At 35.8% G+C, this 23504-nt stretch overlaps 1 protein-coding gene across 1 annotated transcript in view; it reads right to left on the bottom strand.

Moving 5' to 3' along the window:
- Positions 1 to 22834, bottom strand: part of LOC124276276 (protocadherin beta-15-like) — a 77119-nt gene extending 54285 nt beyond the window's left edge. Inside the window, exon 1 of the mRNA XM_046712019.1 lies at positions 22783 to 22834. The gene's annotated coding sequence lies outside the window, so the exon portion shown is untranslated. The remainder of the gene's footprint in view (positions 1 to 22782) is intronic.
- Positions 22835 to 23504: the final 670 nt, after the last annotated feature.

Here is a 23504-nt window from a genome sequence, read left to right as displayed (position 1 = left end):
ATCAGTATACACATACATATATAAGATATCATTTTATGCACTCTCAAATTCAAAATCAGATTTGTTCATGTAATATTGAAATACACTTTTAAACTGTCTTCATAATTCTTAATATTCCACTGTGTTTACATGTTTACTTCTATATCATGTTTTCTTTGTTGTTTAATGCTGCAATTAGCAGTGTTCCAGCTATATGATGACAGATTGTAAATAATTTACTTTGGACAGGACAATCCAGTGATTGACATCATGAGCATCAATATATGACATTGGGATACGATAACATGCATCAACCAAGTTTGCGAGCCTGACCATCCAATCCTGTTGGTCACCTCTTATGACAAGCACTGAAAACCAGTTCTAACCCGGATCTTCATGGGTCTACTAATGAAGATAACATATCAAGATTCATTGAAGCATGCAGTGTCTTAAATACATCTACCCAGATTTGAACACATGACCAACATGTGCATGCATACATTCAAAACTAACATAATGTTACACATGCATATTCACAAACTCATGATCCAACAATTACAACTGAAACATCCATGCCGATATTCACACACAAGTCCACATTGACACACACCATCCACACTCACACACACAAGTCCACATTCACACACACAAGTCCACACTCACACATACAAGTCCAATTCACACACACAAGTACACACTCACACATACAAGTCCACATTCACACACACAAGTACACACTCACACATACAAGTCCAATTCACACACACAAGTACACACTCACACATACAAGTCCACATTCACACACACAAGTACACACTCACACATACAAGTCCACATTCACACACACAAGTACACACTCACACATACAAGTCCAATTCACACACACAAGTACACACTCACACACACAAGTCCACATTCACACACACCATCCACACTCACACATACAAGTCCAATTCACACACACAAGTACACACTCACACATACAAGTCCAATTCACACACACAAGTACACACTCACACATACAAGTCCAATTCAAACACACAAGTACACACTCACACATACAAGTCCAATTCACACACACAAGTACACACTCACACATACAAGTCCACATTCACACACACAAGTACACACTCACACATACAAGTCCAATTCACACACACAAGTCCACATTCACATACAGACACAAGTCCACATTCACACATACAAGTCCACATTCACATACAAGTCCACATTCACATACAGACACAAGTCCACATTCACACATATAAGTCCACATTCACACAATACAAGTCCACATTCACACACATACAAGTCCACATTCACACACAAACAAGTCCACATTCACACACACAAACAAGTCCACATTCACACATACCATTAATCCAGGGTTACATTCACATGATATCATTAAAAAATTCACACAATTATATGCATAAATACATTTACACAAATGCATGAATATACACGTTCAAACAACCATATGCATCAGCAAAAACATTGACAGATGTTGCAGGACAAACAATAAAATTCACGCACGCACAGAGCTCAGTTCTTTATCCTTTTGAATCCAATCAGGACTATGAAATCAGTCCTATACCTTTAATCCTCCATAAAGCATCTAATCTGCTGGTGCCGTTCTAGCATTATCAGATGTACACAACCAAATGTCTCTATTGCTAATCAATGTTTCATGGAAGAGCAAGAGCTTAATGTTCAATATTATTGATAATTTCATAGTAGAGTACAAAATTCACGACAATAAAATGATTTTTAATCAATATTCTGGCAGAGAAAGCTTTAAGTCTGAGGGTTGTTCAACAAAGCGTTCCATCCTCTTGTGTTGAAAATTGATGTAAAAATTGGTCGAGAAAATGGAAAGCTTTTTGTCTAATCTTGTAAAATCATTTCTTTGATTGCTTCCAAAACAAAAATAGCATTGTGTGACAACAGAACTTTAACTTGAACTTTATAGAGTCAGTAAATAATAACAAAGACATTTATTCCTAAAATTCAATTGTAAAAAACATTTTCTCTTGAAACAGAAATACCATATTTTATAAGCAGTTTCAAGTTTAAAGTCATTACTTGTTATTAATGTCACATGCCTGAAAAGACATATTCTCGATTTAAATTAGAGACCACATAATCAAGATTTGAGGTCTTTGTGAAATATAGCCAGTGGTATTAACCCCAATCCGACACTGTAGATATGCTAAGCCTTTAAGTAGATAGTACCCCACTGTTAGGATAACATTTACCAGGGTGTAGCAACTCGCAACACACTGTCACCCACACACAAAAGGCTCAGGTACGGCTGACTTGACATCTGCATATCCTTAACTACTGACCATTCTACATCCATATTTCACCACAAAATCGCAAAACAACAATTTTAAGACCTTACCTGCTCGCTAATGTCTGGCTGGGAAATAGTGGACTTCTAAAACATATCCAAATGGTCGAAAAGAGGTATTCAGCCCTGAGATCTCACTGATAGCATGGCGTCAGGGTTTGAGGCAAATAAAAGCCATCTCGTCGTCCCTAGGTGAACCCACAGCCATGCGACTGGCTGTACACAGGGTATTGTACCACTCACTGGCTACTGAAAGGGTATGCTACTGTGAATCTGAATGGGTCTTTTTCACTAAGCATTAACAGACAAATAAAACGTTAGCTTTCGCCGATTACACATGATCCGAGCCCTATTGCAACATTAAATTTTCGAACACATTTAAGGGTATGATCTCTTCTCAACGACACCTGAAGGACGTTTTAAGCTATGTTTGTATGGTTTATAAGACTTCTTTTAAACGGAAAGTATAATGAGATTATCGAGTAAGCACTTGGCTAATGCTCCAGTTCCTAATGACAATGTCTTCTATTGAAACTCCAATAAATAGTTCTATCTATATGTGTGTATACTGTATGCTGTACCGCCCGGGTAGGAAGGTTTGTAAAACAGTCATGGAAAGACCGACAAGAAAACTTGTTGATATTACAGAATGACATCTTTGAAATGTCTATTATTAATATGTTAAATGAAATGGGTTGGAATTAATTATAATGGATGGTTGTGAAGTCATTCAAAACACAACAAAAGCTTTGACAAAAGGCTTGGCACTCTCACAAGAAATATAACTATATTAGCTCTACTTTGAAAGTAGTGGTAACACTAGTAGTACCTACATGACCTTGTTGAAATTAAAACCTTCAATGCCTTAGAAGTCAATATTTGTGATTGGAACAGAATCCAAACAATTATGATATTACATATTATAGCAGATAAAGTTATAAAAAGAAACATTCATATATCAGCGTCCAAATGTCCAAGAGGCAACTTTACCTTTATGTCGAGCAATATACCGGCAGCTCCAGCCTTTAGTGTCTACATCTATCAAGTTTTCAGGTACAACCGACCATGTTCTTCTTTTCATGAAGATTTCAAAGTTTGCCTTGCGAATCTTGTTCGGACGTTGTTTGATCAAGTTTACAATATTCAAAGCCTTAGTAAAGCTTTTAGCAGAGATTCCTTATGGATGTGGAAAGGGTTTTATCATTTCTATTTTCAAAATGTTTAGGGACACTTCCAAATTTCATGAATCAATTTTAAAATATAGCTTAAAAACTGCATAATTTGTTGGAAATAGTGGTAGTGGTGCTGTAGTAGTATTTGTACGTGCTGTGTAGCAATATATGACACTCAAGTCGATAGAGGAAGAAAATGTGAAAACTCATCTGAAAAGGTACATACTTTTAAGAAAGTAGTGGTTGAGGTAGTAGTAGACTGTCTTACAGTCCCAGAACCACATTATTTCCCCTTCTGCTTAGACATTCCTGAAATGCAGAAACACTAAATCGAGCAAGTCTAGATTTCCTCAGCTTCAGGGGGGCTCCTTTTCAATTTAAATAAATGATTTGCTTTTCTGGAAATTATACATTTTTACAGACTAAAGGTTAGTTTAAGATAGGTAGTACTTTTCACTTGTACTATGTAACATCATGGGCCACATGAAACAAATGTAGAAAAAACATTAAAAACAATGTTACAAATAAACATGCATATATAGCGGTAGTGTAGTAGTATTTGCATGTGCTGAGTGACCCTACATGTTACACTGATCAACAGAAGATCAACTGATTCCTAAAATTATCCCAAATTTGAACCTTATACTCCAATGTTAAATTCATCAGATTATTCTGTTATTCCCACCTTCACAATTTCACAAAGTCATCACAAGGGCACAACTTACAGCACTGCACACTACAAATAATAAGACTTCATCAGAACGCCTATTACCAAATCCAGGAGTAAGAGGTACAAGATGATAACAGCCTTTCCAAACATTGTTCTTGGACTTCAAACATTCACTAGTCATCTGATTCAATTTGACAATAACCAGCTTCACAATAAGTGATTCCCAACAATTTCCATACTAATTCTCACACCAAACATAGGGCTTCCTGCACATCCATACATAATTACACCGGAATTAGAAGCGCACATCCTTCATCCCTTCAGCACGGTGGAAACATGGGATTCAACAAGGACCAAACTACCTCTTACAACCAAATCCCACAATTTGACCAGCTCAGCTCAACTCTCCACCCCATAGCCACTATGTCCATTAAAGCAAGTCAATCAATGAACAATTGATCAGTCTATTTCTTCTCCACTGACCATTGGCCGGAATCTACCCTTAAATTTAACTTAAGATCCCATTTCCTCCTTTGAAGCGCTGCCCGCTCCTTGTGAGCTGATGGATGTAATTGATGGAGATGTATGGAAATCTTGCCATGGTTCCTGTGGAAGTGAATACTAATTACATAATTGTTCTCAATAATTAGTGTGTTCCTTGCCCCTATGACCAGTAAAACAACTTGAAAGGATACACATCGGTTTACACAGAGTTCACAACAAAGTGATTATTTCTCCCTTGGATCTTCTGGAGAAATACTGATTATGTTCTGATTCAGTTATTTGTTTGGGATAACAATATTTGTTGTTTTCATGTACTGAGATTTGGTATTTTGGGTAACGGTAAGTACCTAACTAACAGATGACATACCAGCTGGTGATATGAAGTTGATGATAGCATAACTTTTTGCTACTTACTCAAACTTACTCAAATGCTCTGTGGAACAGAGTCGAATGAAGTTCAGCAGATCTGGCTCTAGGAGACCATACTCAGAAAGACTCTCATTTCTAGGACTCTTGACCACGGGCTTTGCAAATGAGGATACCCATTAGTGAACTAACATTGTTAAAACTGTACTTGCTAACCACGTAGGACAAAGGTACCTGATTGACTGACTGAGTTTGGTTTTTATGCCGCTTTTAGCAATATTCCAGCAATATCACGGCAGGGGACACCAGAAATGGGCCTCACACATTGTACCCATGTGGGGATTCAAACCCGGGTCTTCGGCATTACGAGCCAACACTTTAACCATTAGGCTACCCCACCGCCCCACATAGGTACCTGGTAGTATTATGGCTGTAAACCTTCTAGCACCTAACAGGGAGCTGATAATACAATATGAATGCTTTGATCCTCTACCGCTGAGTGTCCCTTTGTGGGGGATACCAGAAAGGGTCTTTGCACATTGTACCCATGTGGGGAATCAAACCCAGGTCTTCGGTGTGGCGAGTCAATGCTTTAACCACTACCCCACTGTCCCTTGTTTACTGGAACAAGCACTTATCAGATGCTCGCTGATTTAAATCAAGGGAAAGTTTTTTTCATGTAAACATTTAAACAGATCAGTTGTGTTCTCAAATTCAGTTCAATTTTCTTAACACTTCTTCATATCATTAGCAACTTCTGCAGCTGTACATGCCAAACAAACAAAACGATACGGATGCTCTGATGATAAATACCATGGACCAATTTCCTACAACAGATGCACAGTGAGTGATTGCCTGATCAGGGCTACAACATTTAACACATTAGTAAAACTTTAAACAAGGTGGCAAGTGGTGTACATTTCATAATTTGAAGAAAAAAATCCCTTTTTTTAAAATTATTACAAATGTTCCCATGTTTTTAAGGTAATTAATTGACTTGGCAACGCATGTGTTTATGACAGATGCCACTTTTTGATAGTGATTCTTAAACATGCTTATGATAATGTCAGAATCGTACAATGGATTATGCTTTAAATGGGGATTTCTTATGATTATGAAAAGAGTTTTGTTGCTGTTGTTCAATTGAATGATACATGCAATTATAATTACACTACTGACTGACTGACTGAGTTTGGTTTTACGCCGCTTTTAGCAATATTCCAGCAACATCACGGCTGGGGACACCTTATAATTACACTAGATAGTCTAGGATGACGTACATATTAAATTACACTTTATCATTTTTCGTTACCCATAGTCTTAAGAGACTGCATTAGAATATGTTTTGCCATTTCATTTGATAAAGTCCCCAGAGTTTTTACAAATAAAATATGTAAACCATGCAGACAAAAAGCCAAAAATGATAAAATAATCACAATTCAGAGACTCAAGCCAGTCTATATTGCAGGTGTCTTCTGGGTAGTAGAGATATAGGCGGGACAAGGCCTTTCAAAGTGGGAACCTCTTCAGTGATCATGTTCACATACCACTCAATCAGAAAATCCATGCTTCGGTTCCCATGTCCAAACTCAAAGACAATAATGGTACTTACCTGCCAGGAATAGTAAATAATCTTAACTGAAGATGTAGAGCTACAAATTTGGCTGTTCAATATGTGTGTCCAAACTCTTACCTACAAAACTATAGATAGCCAATGAAGCTTTGATCACTTGGATTCTTCCTAATACCAGTGTCTGGATACATGAAACTTTATGGTATCAAAATTACCATAATGATAATAAAACTATTTTCAATTTATCTTGAAGACATTGTCCAGCAATCCAGGAAATTAATCAAGTGATGTTTACTTAAACCTGAATGCTATTAACTGGTTTTCATCCGATACCTAACATTAAAACAATAAAAAATGGTACTTATAAATATTCAATACCTTCCTTCAAACTTTGAAACTTTTCTCTTTTTTCTTTTAGAACTTTTTACTTTTGCAAAAAAGATATATGGTAAAAACATTCTCTTCTCTCTCTCCCATGCTTGTATATGGATATAAGTGAACACGGAATCTATAGATGTATTTCATACAATGAATACAATTCAACTTACAAACTTCAACATGTTTGTACAAATGTTTGATCAGATAACACACAGCCAGTGAGGCAGTGGATTACAAGAAAGGTTCTGACACATCTTCAGATGGATAAAGCAAGATCTGTAGAAGCTATTAATGTTTCTCTCATGTCTTAAAACTAAAATATAGGACATATTGTTTTTGCAATAATTAAAAACATACCTGCTTGAAACGGATCAGAACTTTCAGCTTAAACAAACATTAAATGCAAATTAGTTAACTTTAACAAAACAGAAAAGATTGTCCAAACCACGGTCTACTTTCACATGTCTTCTCAAATGAGTACAAATTGCATCTGATTCCTTTGTATTTTATCAAAATCTAAAATTGTGACGTATCAATAGTTTTTCTTTTGGTTCTTTGTATTTTACGAAAGTGGAGCGGTAACTTTTTTTAATCAGATTGCAACAAATTCAGCCAAATAGTTTCTTTCATGTCGCAATAAAATCAAATGCCTCTTTTATTTTGACCAAAGTCTTGATTCTGCGTATTGCGTCGGGCAATACGATGGCATGTGAAATCAGGCACATTTTATCAATATTAGGAGTTTTCGCTCTTTTTCACAGTCTATACCATAATAGGAAATGGGACAAACCACGAATCCCCTGGACTCTCCCTATTGTGTTCTATTGCAATTTCTGATTATGCTAAAAGCATGTCAGGGATGGGACAATTTATCGCCTTCTTTGTCGCTTGTAAAAAGGAGTTTAGTCTGGTTTCGACAAAACTTTGATTTAAAATACACATGAATTTTGTCTGTTAAATGCTACTGGTCTCAGAAGTGTGGTTTTATTTCTCTTTGTAGTTCTAAACAAGCAGAAGGCCTGCTTCCCAAAGTGCACAGCTTCAGCCTTTCAATTAATTGGCATTATTTCCAGGAATCTCTGGACTACCAAAGACATCTGTCTTTGAGAACAGTTTCCATTCATCAGCTTGCCATTTACAATAGTTGGAATACTAGCCCGAAAAACAGATTACAACATTATTGACTGCTGCTTTCAATAAATCATCAAAAACGCCTTTTTGATCAAATAATTTATGTCCAAATTCATCATGCCCAAAACCACTTAAGAGGTCATATTGAGTTGTCATTTATCATTTGGGCTTGATAAGACAACAAAAAACAAATCCTGTTGGTGGAGAAATCATCCCAGCTAATTGTATTAAACGAGCTGGAAAAACAAGCTTGGGCAGATTTTTAAAGAAAAATAAGAAAAGCCCCACAGGCATTTTTAATATGTTAAAAGCACCCATGATATTTTAAGAAATGTAAAAAAGTCTTTAAAATTTATCGGTATCTTCAATAACTGGAGCAATTTTTAAAGGTCTTTTCTACAAACCTTGCTATCACTTCCCACAAAATATCTCCCTGGACAATGCAATTTTCTTGTAATGTGTTCAAAGGATAAATCTTACATGAAAACACTTTTCATGGACAAAAATTTAAAATAGAGGTATTAAGAAATAAAAACTAATCCCAGAATGAGCAGATGATGAGAGTCATATGTAATAAAATGTTATTTATATATAAAACTTAATATTTAAATCAACCATTACCCATCGCAACATGTGGTCTGACAGGCAGCTGTATCACTGTTCACGAGAGAGGCAGCCAAGCCCTGTGACAAAATGTTGTATAGATACAACCAACGAGCAACATTTAACTATCTCTTAAGACCACTTAACCCCATATTAACCATTCCCTTAACACAACAAGTAAATATATTTCCTCTAAACATTCTCCTAAATGGGTCGAGAGCAGCTCAAGTTGATGAAACTGGGGTCGAAATAAACACGTTTTACGAGGTTATCCCTTAAAGATGTTGAACCCAAAAGCAATAAGTGTCAGGTTACTGAGGGACATAAAAGTGTAAGATTATCCCAACTTTGATCAACACCATTGTTCACAGATTAAATGCCTGGTAAAGGACACTGTCGGTTTTACAAAGATTCAGCTGAGACCTACAGATGAAGGTTATTTTTTTATACTGGTGTATGATATATTTTGTCACATGGATGGTCTTTTTTGCTGCATGCTCTGAAAATGAATCAAATGTCAGTCATAGGGAAAAAAATGAAATACATTTTTCTGAAATTTTTCTGACAATATCATTAAGGTTTTGAAACTAAAAGCTATTCCACTGTAAATGTCAAGTTCAACTTGACCTTCATAGGTCATACTAGGTTATATTGTTTCTTGCCCATCAAACAAATGATAAAAACTTTTAAACAATATTTTAGTGAGTTTTTTGTATGTCATTTGAGGAGTATTAATAACTTAGATGAGCCTGTGATATGAATATAAGATTAACATGTTTTACCTATATTAGAATATATAAAAGAATAATTTCTTTGAACATGAACCATTATTTCCATTGTTGCACCACAGCCTACAGCACAACTGCAGTATAGTTCTAGACACTGTTCCCTACATACCGTCCAAGTATGGTCATTATATCATATGTACAGTGAAGTTACATACATTGTTGAACATATTAAGTTTAGTTCTAGGCATTGTTGCACAGATTCAGTTTAGTTCAAGACATTGTTTTACAAGGTCAGTCCAGTTCTAGACATTGTTGTACAAGGTCAGTCTAGTTCTAGACATTGTTATACAAGGTCAGTCTAGTTCTAGACATTGTTGCACATATTCTGTTAGTTCTAGACACTGTTGGACATATTCAGTTAGATGTAGACATTCTTGTAATGGTCAGTCTAGTTCTACACATTGTTGCACACATTCAGTTTAGTTCCAGACATTGTTGCACACATTCAGTTTTAGTTCCAGACATTGCACACATTCACTTTAGTTCTAGACATTGTTGCACACATTCAGTTTTAGTTCTAGACATTGTTGCACATATTCAGTTTTACTTCCAGACATTGTTGCACATATTCAGTTTAGAGCTACACATTGTTGTACATGGTCTTTCTAGTCCTAGACTCTAGTGGAAATTTCATCTATTTTTTAAATATTGCTGTAAGTGCCATAACACACTGTTTAGGGCTATCATGACCAGCTACACAGAGTCTCACCCTCCTGTCGTTAAACTGTATGCCTTGAGGTCTTTACCAACTCATCTTGATATTTTTATATCAAAAGACACAAGGGTGAGATTCTCTACACAAAATCATTCATCAAATGTTTTTCAGTTTGTAAACAATAATACCCTGTGTCTTGAGAAAGAAGGGTACATTGACCCAGCTTCAGAGGTAGACAGATCAGTGATGCTATTTTGGTCATGGCATCATTGAGTGTGTGAGTATGGTTTTACACTGCTTTTAGCAATATTCCAGCAACATCACGGCGGAGAACACCAGAAATGGGCTTCAAACATTGTACCCATGTAGAGAATCGAACCCAGCTCTTCGGCGCGATGAGCTAACACTTTAACTGCTAGGCTACCCCACTGCCCCTTATGGCATCAGGGTAACCAGTGATATCACAAACTGTTTTGATGCAATATCATTGTATTGATATCTGCTATGGGATATCGCTTGATCTCACCTATGCAATATCTTTTGCTGAAGATAATTTAGGATGATAAATGAAATTTCCCGATATCAGAAATATCCATCTCATTTCTCATTGTAATCTCTCAGCGTAAGAAACTAAAATCAGAATGTGAATATTTCAACATTTTTATTGCCAGTGTGTAATTCTGAATGTTCTTGATTTTGTTTTTGACAGCAACACAATATATAAAATAGCACTTTTCTGTTTTACTCAAGAACTGGTACTCTGATGCACATTATACACAAGAAAATATGCTGTGTTATGTATAGAAAATAATACTTGAACTTTAATTGTTTCATCTGTTTTCAAGTTGGAAAAAGACATTTCACATTATTCTGTTCCTATTGAAAACATACACAAAAAATACTTTTGGAAATTTAGAACAAAATTTACAAAGAGAAACCAATTACATTACTGCTTATGTGAGAACAACATAAAACTAAAAAACAAACTTATCCCCTTAAAAAGTTAATATGTATTTCTAACTTAATTTAAATTAAGAATAAAATTACATTACTGCTTATGGAAGAACAACATAAAACTAAAAACAAACTGTTCCCCAGAAAAGTTAACATGTATTTCTAATTCATGTAGATTAAGAATAAAGTTCACAACTGACCTTGTGTTTGAACAAATTCCCAGCTTCTTCAACATACAGCCGACAGATACGACACAACTGAACTGAGACTTGACAACAAGCATTCAAATGTAAGTCACAAAGAACATTTTTTATAGCTCATACACAATGTAAATGTTGATATGCGCCATATCAAATTGTACTTTCACGATTCATTTGTTGTTGTTGACACGAGTAAACATACTTTGGGTATACACACTGTATCTGCTTCACAAATTGGCAAGCACAGACCTTAGAGAGTGAATACAAATATGTTTCTATTACAAGCATTTGCGGCAACACCCCACACATAAAATTCATATATTCAATGTGACCAGGCTGCATTGCTGGTAGCTGTGAGTGGGCAGAACAAAACTCCCCAGAGAAACAGAAGTATCAAGTGCCCTAAATGGCTTCAAATTTAACACTTCACTTGCAGTTTCATTGGCAAATGTCAAAATACACCATGGACCTAACTCAAACACATCAAACCTTTGAAAATGCCTGAAAAGAAGCATCTTAAATGGAAAAACACGAAGCAATTCATCCTAAATGTGTTAGATATATATGATGTTGATCGAAGAAATACATCCCAATAGTCGGTCATGTAAGTAAAATGTATTTGATATATCTACTGATGTATGAAAATGAACAAGAAAGAATATCTTGAAATATACATTTTCAACCCTGGTATTTATACTGTTCAAACATCACAGAAACACTATTCACACATCCTTATAACTGATTCCACATGTTGGGAAAACCTAGCATTTACAATTTGGGTCTTTCACTAATGATTTTTCTGCTCTTAAAATGATTTCTTAAAATATAGTTGAACAATTATATTGCATTCTTTATTCACTTTATTCCTTTATTTATTATTATAAAGAAATAAAGTGATAAATAAAGAAATAAAGTGATAAAAAATAATAAATTATATTGCATTCTTTCTGAATTAATTCTAAACCTGGCCTAACCTAACAACATCATTGTTTATAACTGTTGATAACTGATCAGGGACGGTGGGGTAGCCTCATGGTTAAAGCGTTCCCTCGTCACACCAAAGACTCAGGTTCGATTCCTGATATGGGTACATTGTGTGAAGTCCATTTCTGAAGTCCCCAGTGCTATGATATTGCTTAAGTATTGCAAAAGCAGAGTAAAACAAATCATTCACTCAATAATAATTGATCACTGCTGTTCATGACAGATCACCATTGCTTATAACTATTTATGATTGATCATGGGTGTTTATAACTGATGATCCTTTTTAGTAACTCATGGTCATTGCTTGAAATCTATTATCATGGTTCCCACTTAATCATCATGCATGTGTAGTAACCTTTCCATCCAGACAAGAAAGGTGGTGGTATTATATATATGTCATGTTTCAATTTTAAAAGAATATGAAATGTGAAGTTTGATTAATATACTATATTTTTTCAAAGAAAATACTAAAAAAACATAAATACTTGTATAACCTAGGTGCATTGCTAATTTGGTATCTACTAAAAAGCGATCTTAGTGTTATGGTCACCATAACTCCCATATCTTGTATAACCTAGGTGCATTGCTAATTTGGTATCCAGGACATTCTGTAAGGTTTGTATCTAATTTATTACTGATGACAAACCCGTGAAGATCTGGGCTAGAATTGGTCTTCACCAACCCATGCTTGTCGTGAGAGGCAACTAACGGGATCGGGTGGTCAGGCTCGCTGTCTTGATTGACACATGTGACTGTATCCCAATTGCGAAGAATAATGCTCATGATGTTGATCACTGGATTGTCTGGTCCAGACTCAATTATTTACAGATCACCGTCGTATAACTGGAATATTGCTGATTGCAGCGTTAAACACCAAACCAAACCTGATGATGACATTCAATGAATGAAAAAACGAAACATTTTCAAGAGTCCTTAAAGGGCAAAGTGATTATGAATACAGAGTTGGCAAAATGTTAAAAAAGAGCTGCATCATTTCCAGCATGCAGTAACATTTCTAAAGACTAGACAACTAAATTCGGGGAAATCAAAATTAATTGCAAGTCTTGTCATGGAGGAGTTGCCTTTCATCCCCTTTCTGTGATATATGTCTACCTTACATCAATGAAACAACCTGTGTTCTGTTGAAATGATTGAAATAATTTGATTTGCCATGTTGACCACCTATGGCTTAGCAAGCACCTGCTGCCATGCTGGTGTGTCAGGTTTATGTCACGATAGTGTTCATAGAGCAGGCTAGTTTCATGTATCATAACATGTATCACAAAAAAATATTTAAAAAACTGATTGTGGATGATCGCTGGGTTTAGTCTTTAGCTTCAGAATTTATTTGTTGTACATCAGACAGTTGCAACATTTAATGATCACAGGTGATAGAGTGCTGAGGCGGTGGGGTAGTCTAGTGGTTAAAGCATTTGTTCATCATGACGCTGGATTGGGTTTGATTCCCAACAGGGGTGAAGTCCATTTCTGGTGTCCCCTGCTGTGATATTGCTGGAATGTTGTTTTTGTGTGTTTTTTTTAATTGCTGGAATGTTGCTAAAAGCAGTGTGAAAGCCAACTCATTCACTCACTAATACTGATAGAGTTTCATAGATAAGTGGCAGATTCAAATGTTAGGTTTAGTAGGTCGGCCACCTATCTGACTGGATTTCACATAGTGTATTATAAACCTAACTATTCACTTGGTATTACAACCTCAGTATTACCTTGAACGGAGTTAACTTTTACAAATATGTCACGTTTTTAAAGGAAACAATCCCAAATAATTTATAATTCAGTCACCTCACACATGCTCGTTTATTCAACAGCATCACAAAGTTCACTTGCTCAGTATTCGTCTACATCGAGTTAGTATACATGAATCTATGTAAACAGAACCATGATGAATACTGAATACTGATGCTGAGGTATCCAGGGTTTTCAGTGACCTGATTGATTCCCTCTGCTGGATCATTGTTCTCTGTAGATCAGGCAATATGGTACTTGTTGCCCTGCCTGTATTCACATTAATGGGTACAAGAAGGACTGGTTCCATATGTCAAACATAATGTGTCTGATGGGCTATTCATGCTTCACTGCCGCATGCATGCATCTCAGTGGGCTAGCACTATAAAACCAGCTTAAGACTGGGCTAGTACAAGCAGCCGTTACACACACACTATTTTGATTATGAGCCAAATATTCTCAAACGACGTTAAGCCCAATTTCACCTCAACTCACCTGTTAATATAGTACCATGCAGGCAATAAAGGTCAAAGTTCACATATCGACCAATCAAATTCCACCTACTTGGTATGACATGTGATTCATAACAGTTGTAATGCTATCTGTTAATATAGCATCATGCTGGCAATAAAACACCAATGCCAGAGAATATCCCATCTTGTTTATCCAATGAACAGATTGTGTGAAAGACAAAATAGCAATAAAGTCCTATGAATGGATCCGTGAAAATCAACAATGACACCAGGTATTTGTGTAAAGAGTAAGCAAGCTTTGCCATAGCACCAGTGGTACTCTACAATGCCAGACAGCATGTACCCATAAACTATGCTAAAATATCTAAAATCTTTGGAAAGTATTTAGGTTTAGTTTGGTTGTTGTTTAATGCCGCACTCAGCAATATTCAAGCTATATGGCAGCGGTCTGTAAAAACATCTTGTCTGGACCAGACAATCAAGTGATCAACAGCATGAGCATCATTCTATGCAATTGGGAACCGATGACATGTGTCAACCAAGTCAGCGAGTCTGACCACCCGATCTTGTTAGTCACCTCAAGCATGGTTTTCTGAAAACCAATTCGAACGGAGTGGAAAGCATTTAGAATTGACCCAAATATAAAATGGTATTACCCACATCACTACATAACTGCAATAATCTCAAACACAATGCTAAACTTTCTGGCTCATAAATTCAGGCTGATATCCCGAAGCCTATAATTTAAGATATTCTTTTCCAGCAAATTTTAAGTAGGTAGGGAAAATATGATGTGACAGGAGATGCATGAAAGAAACAACAAATATATATGCTGTATTGACTGTTTGATGCAGTAATAGATCCATGAATCCACATGTTCCCAAATCTATTGTATTCCACATCTTCCTATCTTTTAGCATGCAGCGGACAGAAGTGTGGGCACCGTTCAGTTTATGTACATCTAGAGTGATGGCAATCAGTTGTTTTTGAAACAGTATATTTATTTCTGGTTTGTGGACAAAAAGAAAAGACTACTCATATTATTCTTTTTTCACATTTTGGTTTTTGGGGGATGGCAGATTCGTAAACATGTTAAAACAAGGTTTGGACGCATAAAAAACCCACTATTATTAAAAGAAATTTTCTTTTTAGAGGCAGATTAATTACATTCAGGTTAATGAAGTTTCCCTATATATTCAACTGATAAAAAGATGAATCCTGTTTAATTTATTTTCCTCTGTTCTATTAATAAGTACTGACATACAGAAAGGATACAATTAATTAATCTCATTCACCTCCTGATTTATCTGTTTACCCTGACCACGGAAACAGTGAGACTGTTAACACAACCATCTTTCTCAATGACCCATTTTCTCCACTATCAGCAGTTCGAACACCTGCCGCACAGAGTGGGCAAATCTGATGATGGCGTTATCGGGATACACTTAGTAAATATCTACGACATCGTTAATCCACAAAAAAAGGGGAAAAAATTGTGGTGATTTGACACGTCAAATTACCCAAGCAATGCAAATCCGCCATTACAATCCCTGGAAAAAAACACATTGAAATAATCATATCTGTAATCAATCTTATTGCCTAGGCAGGACTGGGTTTGGTTTATTAGTTTCAACAGATCAGTTGATGAACTATTTCTTCAGTTCCTATATCTGTAGTTGAAGATAATTATGTTCTTGCATTTCAACAAACATAAAAATCTGTGTGTCTGTAAGTCATACATGGTATGTGGTATAAAAAATATACAATCATGCCTGAAAGTGCTAAAAAAGAGTCTCATCAAGAAATAGTTTTTCTTAGTGATATATTTGATAAACATATCCTGGTTGTGTTTTGGACCTTATACATTTGCAGAGTGATGGTGAGTGTTTACAGCCTAGTAACACTTTAATAATGTGTATTTCTTTGGTCAAATTGAATTTGAAGCATATACTTCCTTTTCTTTGACAGCGTAGTTCTTACAAATCATGAAGTGTCTGCATTCAGACTTCCTAGTGTTAATGTCCAATAATGCACATTCAAATTTAGTCATTTAACCAAATGGCTAATGGAAAGAAATCTAGGATTAAATAGACTGAAACATTTTGTTATAAGATATACGTAGAAGAAAGCTAAGAAATACTCTTTATTTATCGCAATATGTGTTGTGGTTTTGCCTTTTGTATTTATCATATTGTGTGTTATTACACGCCTATTTTAACATTTCTACTTTCATGATAATAATAAAAATGACAAAACCCTTTCCACATTCCAAAGAAATCTCTGGTAAAAGCTGAGTTGATTGTACAATTGTGACTATATCACGAGCATATATTTGTTTCAGCAGTATTACAGCTGTATGGTGTTGTTTGTAAACAAATACAAACATTATTTCAAACTCAGTTCTTTTATATAAATCAAATGAACAATCACAAACTGACCATTTAATCATTTACACAATAAACCAGAAAGATAGAAAACTAGGAAACAATGCAAAATCAGCAACATCATTCAGTGCAATATTCCAACACAAGTCAGCCAAGTCAAGTATCAGCCAATCAGATACAGTAGTCTCCTTGTAGGTATGGCCTTGTTTAGGTTTATGGAAAAAGAAGCACCACTATGTTCTGATTATCAACAAAAATATCATATAATCACTTGCAATATATTTATTTTCATATACCTACAACCAGTGTGTGAAATAGCCACTGGCCCGCTAGCCCGTGGCTAGTAAAAATCTAGTCGGGCCAGTAAATCTCCAAGTCACTGGCCCGACTGGCTGGTGAATTTGCATGGGGTCATTTTTTGAATATATCACTCTCTCCCACTTGTCAAGTTGTTATGCACTTTTAAATCATGCAGGATTATGGCTTGATAAAAGATGGTATTTTAACTTTTTGTAATCTTTGGCTTAGTTTCTACATTCAAATTTCGGGCTACCAAATTATTTTGTGGGCTAGTAACTTTCAGGCATAGCTAGCCCAACTGACAAGCAAAATTTGACAACTATTTCGCACACTGCCTACAAATGTCACTTGTCCAGTGAAACGTTGGTTTAAGAAGAATGTATCTTCCTGATGAGGGTTGAAAATAGTGTACCCCATTCCAGAAAGCTGTCCTATCGCTATGACGATTGTAACGCCCATGGACTTAAGACAGTCATACTGCTACAAGTTTTAACTCTGTCATGTCATATTATACAAATGGGCAGATATTAAAAAATATTTTGCCACAAATATATTACAAAACATGGTCACTTGATCATTAATTTTGGTATCTGTATAAAAAAAGAAATGTATCATTTGCAATAAAAAGACTTGTATGTTGTTTTAAAAAGATCACAGAATAAGAATGACAAAAATGACTATTACAAATAAGACACTAAGATATTCAGACATATTTTTATAAGGTGAGTAATAATGTTTTTCAAGAAAAATCAGAATTAATCAAATGAATGTGAATGTATGCTGTTTGGAGAAAAACATTGATGTTCCATTTTGGCATCTTTGAAATTTTCTGGATTTTTATCTGCAAATGGATACCAAGCATATGAGCAGAGTTTTAAAAGACTGGCAATCGACATGGCAACATGAATATCTCAAGTCTAATCAGTTGTGTTTGGATGATGTTCATCAAAAACGTTTGATTTAGTTGACATTTCAGGTATCATGTATCAAAATGTCATAACATCCATGACAGATATCATGTATGGTTCAAAGATGTTTGAGTACAAGAAGAAAGAACATGACACATTTACTAAAAAATGCTTGTTGTTCAAGTGCTTTTTTTCAGATTTCTGAAATTGAATGAGTATCACAATCCTACAAATTTTAAAAATTTAATAAATGCCTAAGCATTGAATTCTCAATGATACATAAAATGCCACTGCAAGAGAATAGCCATTCTTGTTATATACTGAAATACATTCCAGTGGGAGTAATCAATAACCTAGCTGTTAAAATTTATGAATGGATCACTGAAAATTAATGACACCAGGTGTTCACAATAAGTGTAAGCATGTCCTGCCATAATGGTGGCATCTGTCACTATCGCAATTTGCATAAACAGTATCCCCACAAATATGAACACATGAAATGTGTACCTTCATAATCAAAGCATTTAACTATGTGGAGTTTAATTTCCATGAAAGGGAATAAACACGTCTCAATAGTAATGTTGGCTATTCCAACCGTAAAGATTTAGATTTTCAACCAAAGCTGCTAAAAGTTTTCCCAAACTTCAAAACCATCGAAATAATATTTATGGATGTTTATTTAATATCATGTGTGTTACGGCACTCTGAAGAAATGTTCAGACAATTATCTGGCAAGGAAATATACCCTACCCATGATACCGTCTAATTACCCATCCACCTTCAGCTCTCTCTGTGGTCTGATGGTTTGAGTGTCTGACTATTGATCAGGAGGCTGTGGGTTTGATTCCAGTCTTCCAGAAGTTTCCATTCTCGACTTCGGTTTTACAACACTCGATGTTTGAAACACTAAGTCCAAACTTCATCTGCTATTTAATTCATCAGGTCTTACTAGGAAAATGTCAAACCTCATATCCAACTTACTGAGAACAAGTCAAACCTCATACCCTGACTTACTGAGAACAAGTCAAACCTCATACCTGGACTTACTGAGAACAAGTCAAACCTCATGCCCTGACTTACTGAGAACAAGTCAAACCTCATGCCCAGACTTACTGAGAACAAGTCAAACCTCATGCCCTGACTTACTGAGAACAAGTCAAGCATCATACCCAGACTTACTGAGAACAAGTCAAACCTCATACCCAGACTTACTGAGAACAAGTCAAACCTCATGCCCTGACTTACTGAGAACAAGTCAAACCTCATGCCCTGACTTACTGAGAACAAGTCAAGCATCATACCCAGACTTACTGAGAACAAGTCAAACCTCATACCCAGACTTACTGAGAACAAGTCAAACCTCATGCCCTGACTTACTGAGAACAAGTCAAACATCATATCCAGACTTACTGAGAACAAGTCAAACCTCATGCCCTGACTTACTGAGAACAAGTCAAGCTTCATACCCAGACTTACTGAGAACAAGTCAAACATCATACCCAGACTTACTGAGAACAAGTCAAACATCATACCAGGACTTACTGAGAATAAGTCAAACCTCATACCAGGCTTTACAGAGAACAAGTCAAACCTCATACCTGGACTTACTAAGAACAAGTCAAACCTCATGCCCTGACTTACTAAGAACAAGTCAAACCTCATGCCCTGATTTACTGAGAACAAGTCAAACCTCATACCATGCCTTACTAAGAACAAGTCAAGCTTCACACCTGGCCTTACTAAGAACAAGTCAAGCTTCACACCCTCATACCCGGCCTTACAGAGAACAAGTCAAACCTCATATGTGGCAAGATCAATTTAAAAAAACAACAAATTGAGTGTTCAGCATAACAAAATCATATAAATGGCGACACAAAGAAAAGTTTCTGTCTGGAGTTATGCCCCCTAATTCATTCCAGGATGTTATGATCAACACTTGATACTCAGAATCTTTCTTATTATGATCAAATGTTTGCAATCATGACTTTGCTGAATCCTTGTTTTGTCTTAAGAACTGCAACACTTGAGGTTTTCCTTTCACATTTAGCTGACATGCTGTGATATAGGCCTATCTGAAAGTTTGTTCAAAGTAGTGTAATAGTCAGCTCAGTCACAATCTCTGTGGTGTAGTGGCCAGAGCATCTGTCTGAAGAGTGGAAAGTCAGTGGTTTGATCCTATTTTCGATCCTGAGACTACATACTGTATGTTGCATCATACCCAAAGAGGTTAAAAATAGTACTTGTTGTTACCTTGCCTGCTACTTTAATTAAGGGGATTTAACACGGACTGGCTCTGCTCCGAGTCAGACACACGTGTTAAATTCCTTTTCACTCCACACTATTCTCTTTGTAAGAACATTACATGCTACAGATAGAGATTACATATGAATGCATATTACAAGTAATCAGTTTGTGAATTGTCTGATAATAGGTATATCTCTATATAGGGCTGGCTAAAAAACAATAATCCGAAATATTGTTGATTGGGTAAATCATTATTGACTATCGATATGAAAATTGTCATTGATAATATCAAACATAAACTATTGAGTTAATTTACTCACAAAAATACACAAAGCTACATCTATATTTATGGACTGCTTCTAAATGTTCAGGATGCTGTTTTGATGGTAATTCAAGCATAAATATGTTATAACTCTCCATGTGAAATATGATATTTTCCTTCAGACATATTTTGCATTCTTGCTCTAAATTAGTTTTGATATTTATCTTTATCGATAATCGATTGATATTTAGTTAACGATTATTGATCTCTGTGATCATTATCGTTAGACAGCCCTACCCCTATCAACATTTGCATGACATGTCTCACAGAAACGTATGTCATTTTTCAGGACAAATTTCAAACAGACAAATTGTTCAGTATGTCTTGAAAAACAAGTCATGTAAAAGTTTGCTCAAGCAGTTTTTGTATCCTACAAACATAAAAGTGCTTTTTTACAGCATTTTTTTAAGATTTAAAAAAATATTTGAAACTTTAATGGTTTGATTGGCATTATATATTCCATACATAATACTTATATCGACCACCAAATTAGTAATCAAAAATACATCCCACACCATCTTCAGTATGTCACAAAGGGATCTCTTTACACCATGAGGGGTGGTGGGGTAGCGTAGTGGTTAAAACATTCGTTCGTCATGGCAAAGAACTGGGTTCGATTCCCCACATGGGTACAATGTGTGAAGCCCATTTCTGGTGTCCCCCACTGTGATATTGCTGGAATATTGCTAAAAGCGGCGTAAAACCACACTCACTCACTCACTCTGTACACCATGACACTGGGATCAAAACTTGAATGTCTTTTGTCATGTCACAGAAAATGCAGGACACAAAAAGCTACAAATCAAAACACTTATTTTGTATGTCATACATTGAATATAGATCCAACCCCCATCAAACCTCTTTGTACACAGCAGCAAGAGGTTAATTGCTTCTACTTTCTGAAACTTGGAAAACACCTCCAAGGTATTAAAAACACAAATTCCTTATCTTTTGACAGCTTCTCACACCAACTGACACTTTTGAACTGTGAAACCACAGCCGGGGCCATACTGTTCTGCTCTCCTGGCTCTGATTTAAAAACATTAAACAAATGATGCTTCCCTCAGACTAGACACAAGTCTATTCATTTCCACCCTGGGGTTGCGCAGAATAATAATTCTATTTTCTTTCATAAGACATTTGTAAATTATGAAACATGAAAAACGTTGTGTCTGATGAAATATTTGAAGTCTGTTTCCTATGGCTGAGACATCAGTAAAAATATGAAAGTCATATTAAATCAATTGTGCTTTGCCTTCATGTACATTTCAGATTTTCTTGCGTAATGTTCACAGTGAGGGACACGATGATTTTTATTTTGTTGCTTTTCTTGTACATAATTTTTAAGCAAAGCACTATGTATCTTGACAAAAATTGGGTGATTGAAATGACATTTACTTTGTTAACCTTCTGTGTCCTTTGTACAGACAGAAAAAGATGACAGAAAATAAGAACAAAAAATGAACCTCCTCAGGGATATCGAAGAGTTGTTACTTGTATTACTAACAAATTAAAGCAGTGAGTGAGTAAAGTTTTATGCTGCACTCAGCAATATTCCAGCTATATGGCAGCGGTCTGTAAATAATCGAATATGGACCAGACAATCCAGTGATCAACAGCATGAGCATCAATCTGTGCAATTGGGAACCGATGACATGTGTCAACAAATTCAGCAACCTGACCACACGATCCCGTTAGTCGCCTCTTGCGACAAGCATGGGTTGCTGAAAACCATTCCTTACCCAAATGTTCATGGATCTGGTTTAATTTGTCAGCACAAAAGGCAAACCTGAACAGTTTTCATCATTGGGATTTCCTTCTGCCTAAAGCAGGCATGCTCTGATATAACTGAAATATTGCTCTTGGCTGAGTTAAAGTCACTCACTCACTCCAGAAGCATCAACAAAGCATGATATGTCATCTCTTGCTCAAGACGTCACAAATTGATTACAGTTAATCATCTGAACAATAGTCTTACAGATTATCTGCATATTGTGAACGAATACGGAAGTCCCAAATCCTGTGCATCTGTTTTCTCGGGACATTCTCTGTAGCATTATGGTCTTTCTCTAAATGTTCAATCATTATATATTACCTTAACATGGAAGGAAGCCCAAAGTCCAGCTTGTTTCATGAAACCTGCAAGAATAAAGATCATAATTAGAGCCTGGATTCAAATCCACTAGTAGTGGATCCTGCTGGCAGGTAAGGGACATAACTCAGATAACTCTAAATATCTGAATCAATCAAGAACTAACTCTAGAATCTGTAGAACTACAAATGTCATATTTCCGACCAAAAAATTGACAAGGGACTCTATGCCACAGGGAAATTATTGCTAGAAGAGTTAAATCCTTAAACGTAGTCCAGATAGCATTGTGGAGCCATTCTTGTTTGCAGTATTCTGATCTGATAATTATTTTGGGACAGTCCTTCAAGGCAACATGAAATGATGAAGAGCTGATTGCAGCTTAGCCAATCAAACATACAGCAAAGACAAGCTGTTTGACTGTCAAACACAACGCTGTGAGACACTGTGAAATCATATTCCATTAAATTTAAGATATCTGGGATGTGAACACTGAAATCAGATAGCACACATTATATAATATACACAGGTTCCTAATATGAAACACATTCCACACTCCATCATGCAATTCAGGTAATTCAAGACAATTCACAAATTCAATATTTGGTTAGGGCTACACTTATGTATATCTGGAAATGTCAGGATACTTTTAATAATAAATAATAATGTGTAGTTTTCTATTTAAATAACTGTGCAAAATACAGATCCAATTGATGCTCATTTAATGA

This window comes from Haliotis rubra, unplaced genomic scaffold (genome assembly GCF_003918875.1).
Source record: "Haliotis rubra isolate DU_JTF1 unplaced genomic scaffold, ASM391887v1 Scf1, whole genome shotgun sequence".
NCBI classification, from domain to species: Eukaryota; Metazoa; Mollusca; class Gastropoda; order Lepetellida; family Haliotidae; genus Haliotis; species Haliotis rubra.
Note: the sequence above shows the minus strand (reverse complement) of the source record. Positions and strands in the feature narration are given on the sequence as shown.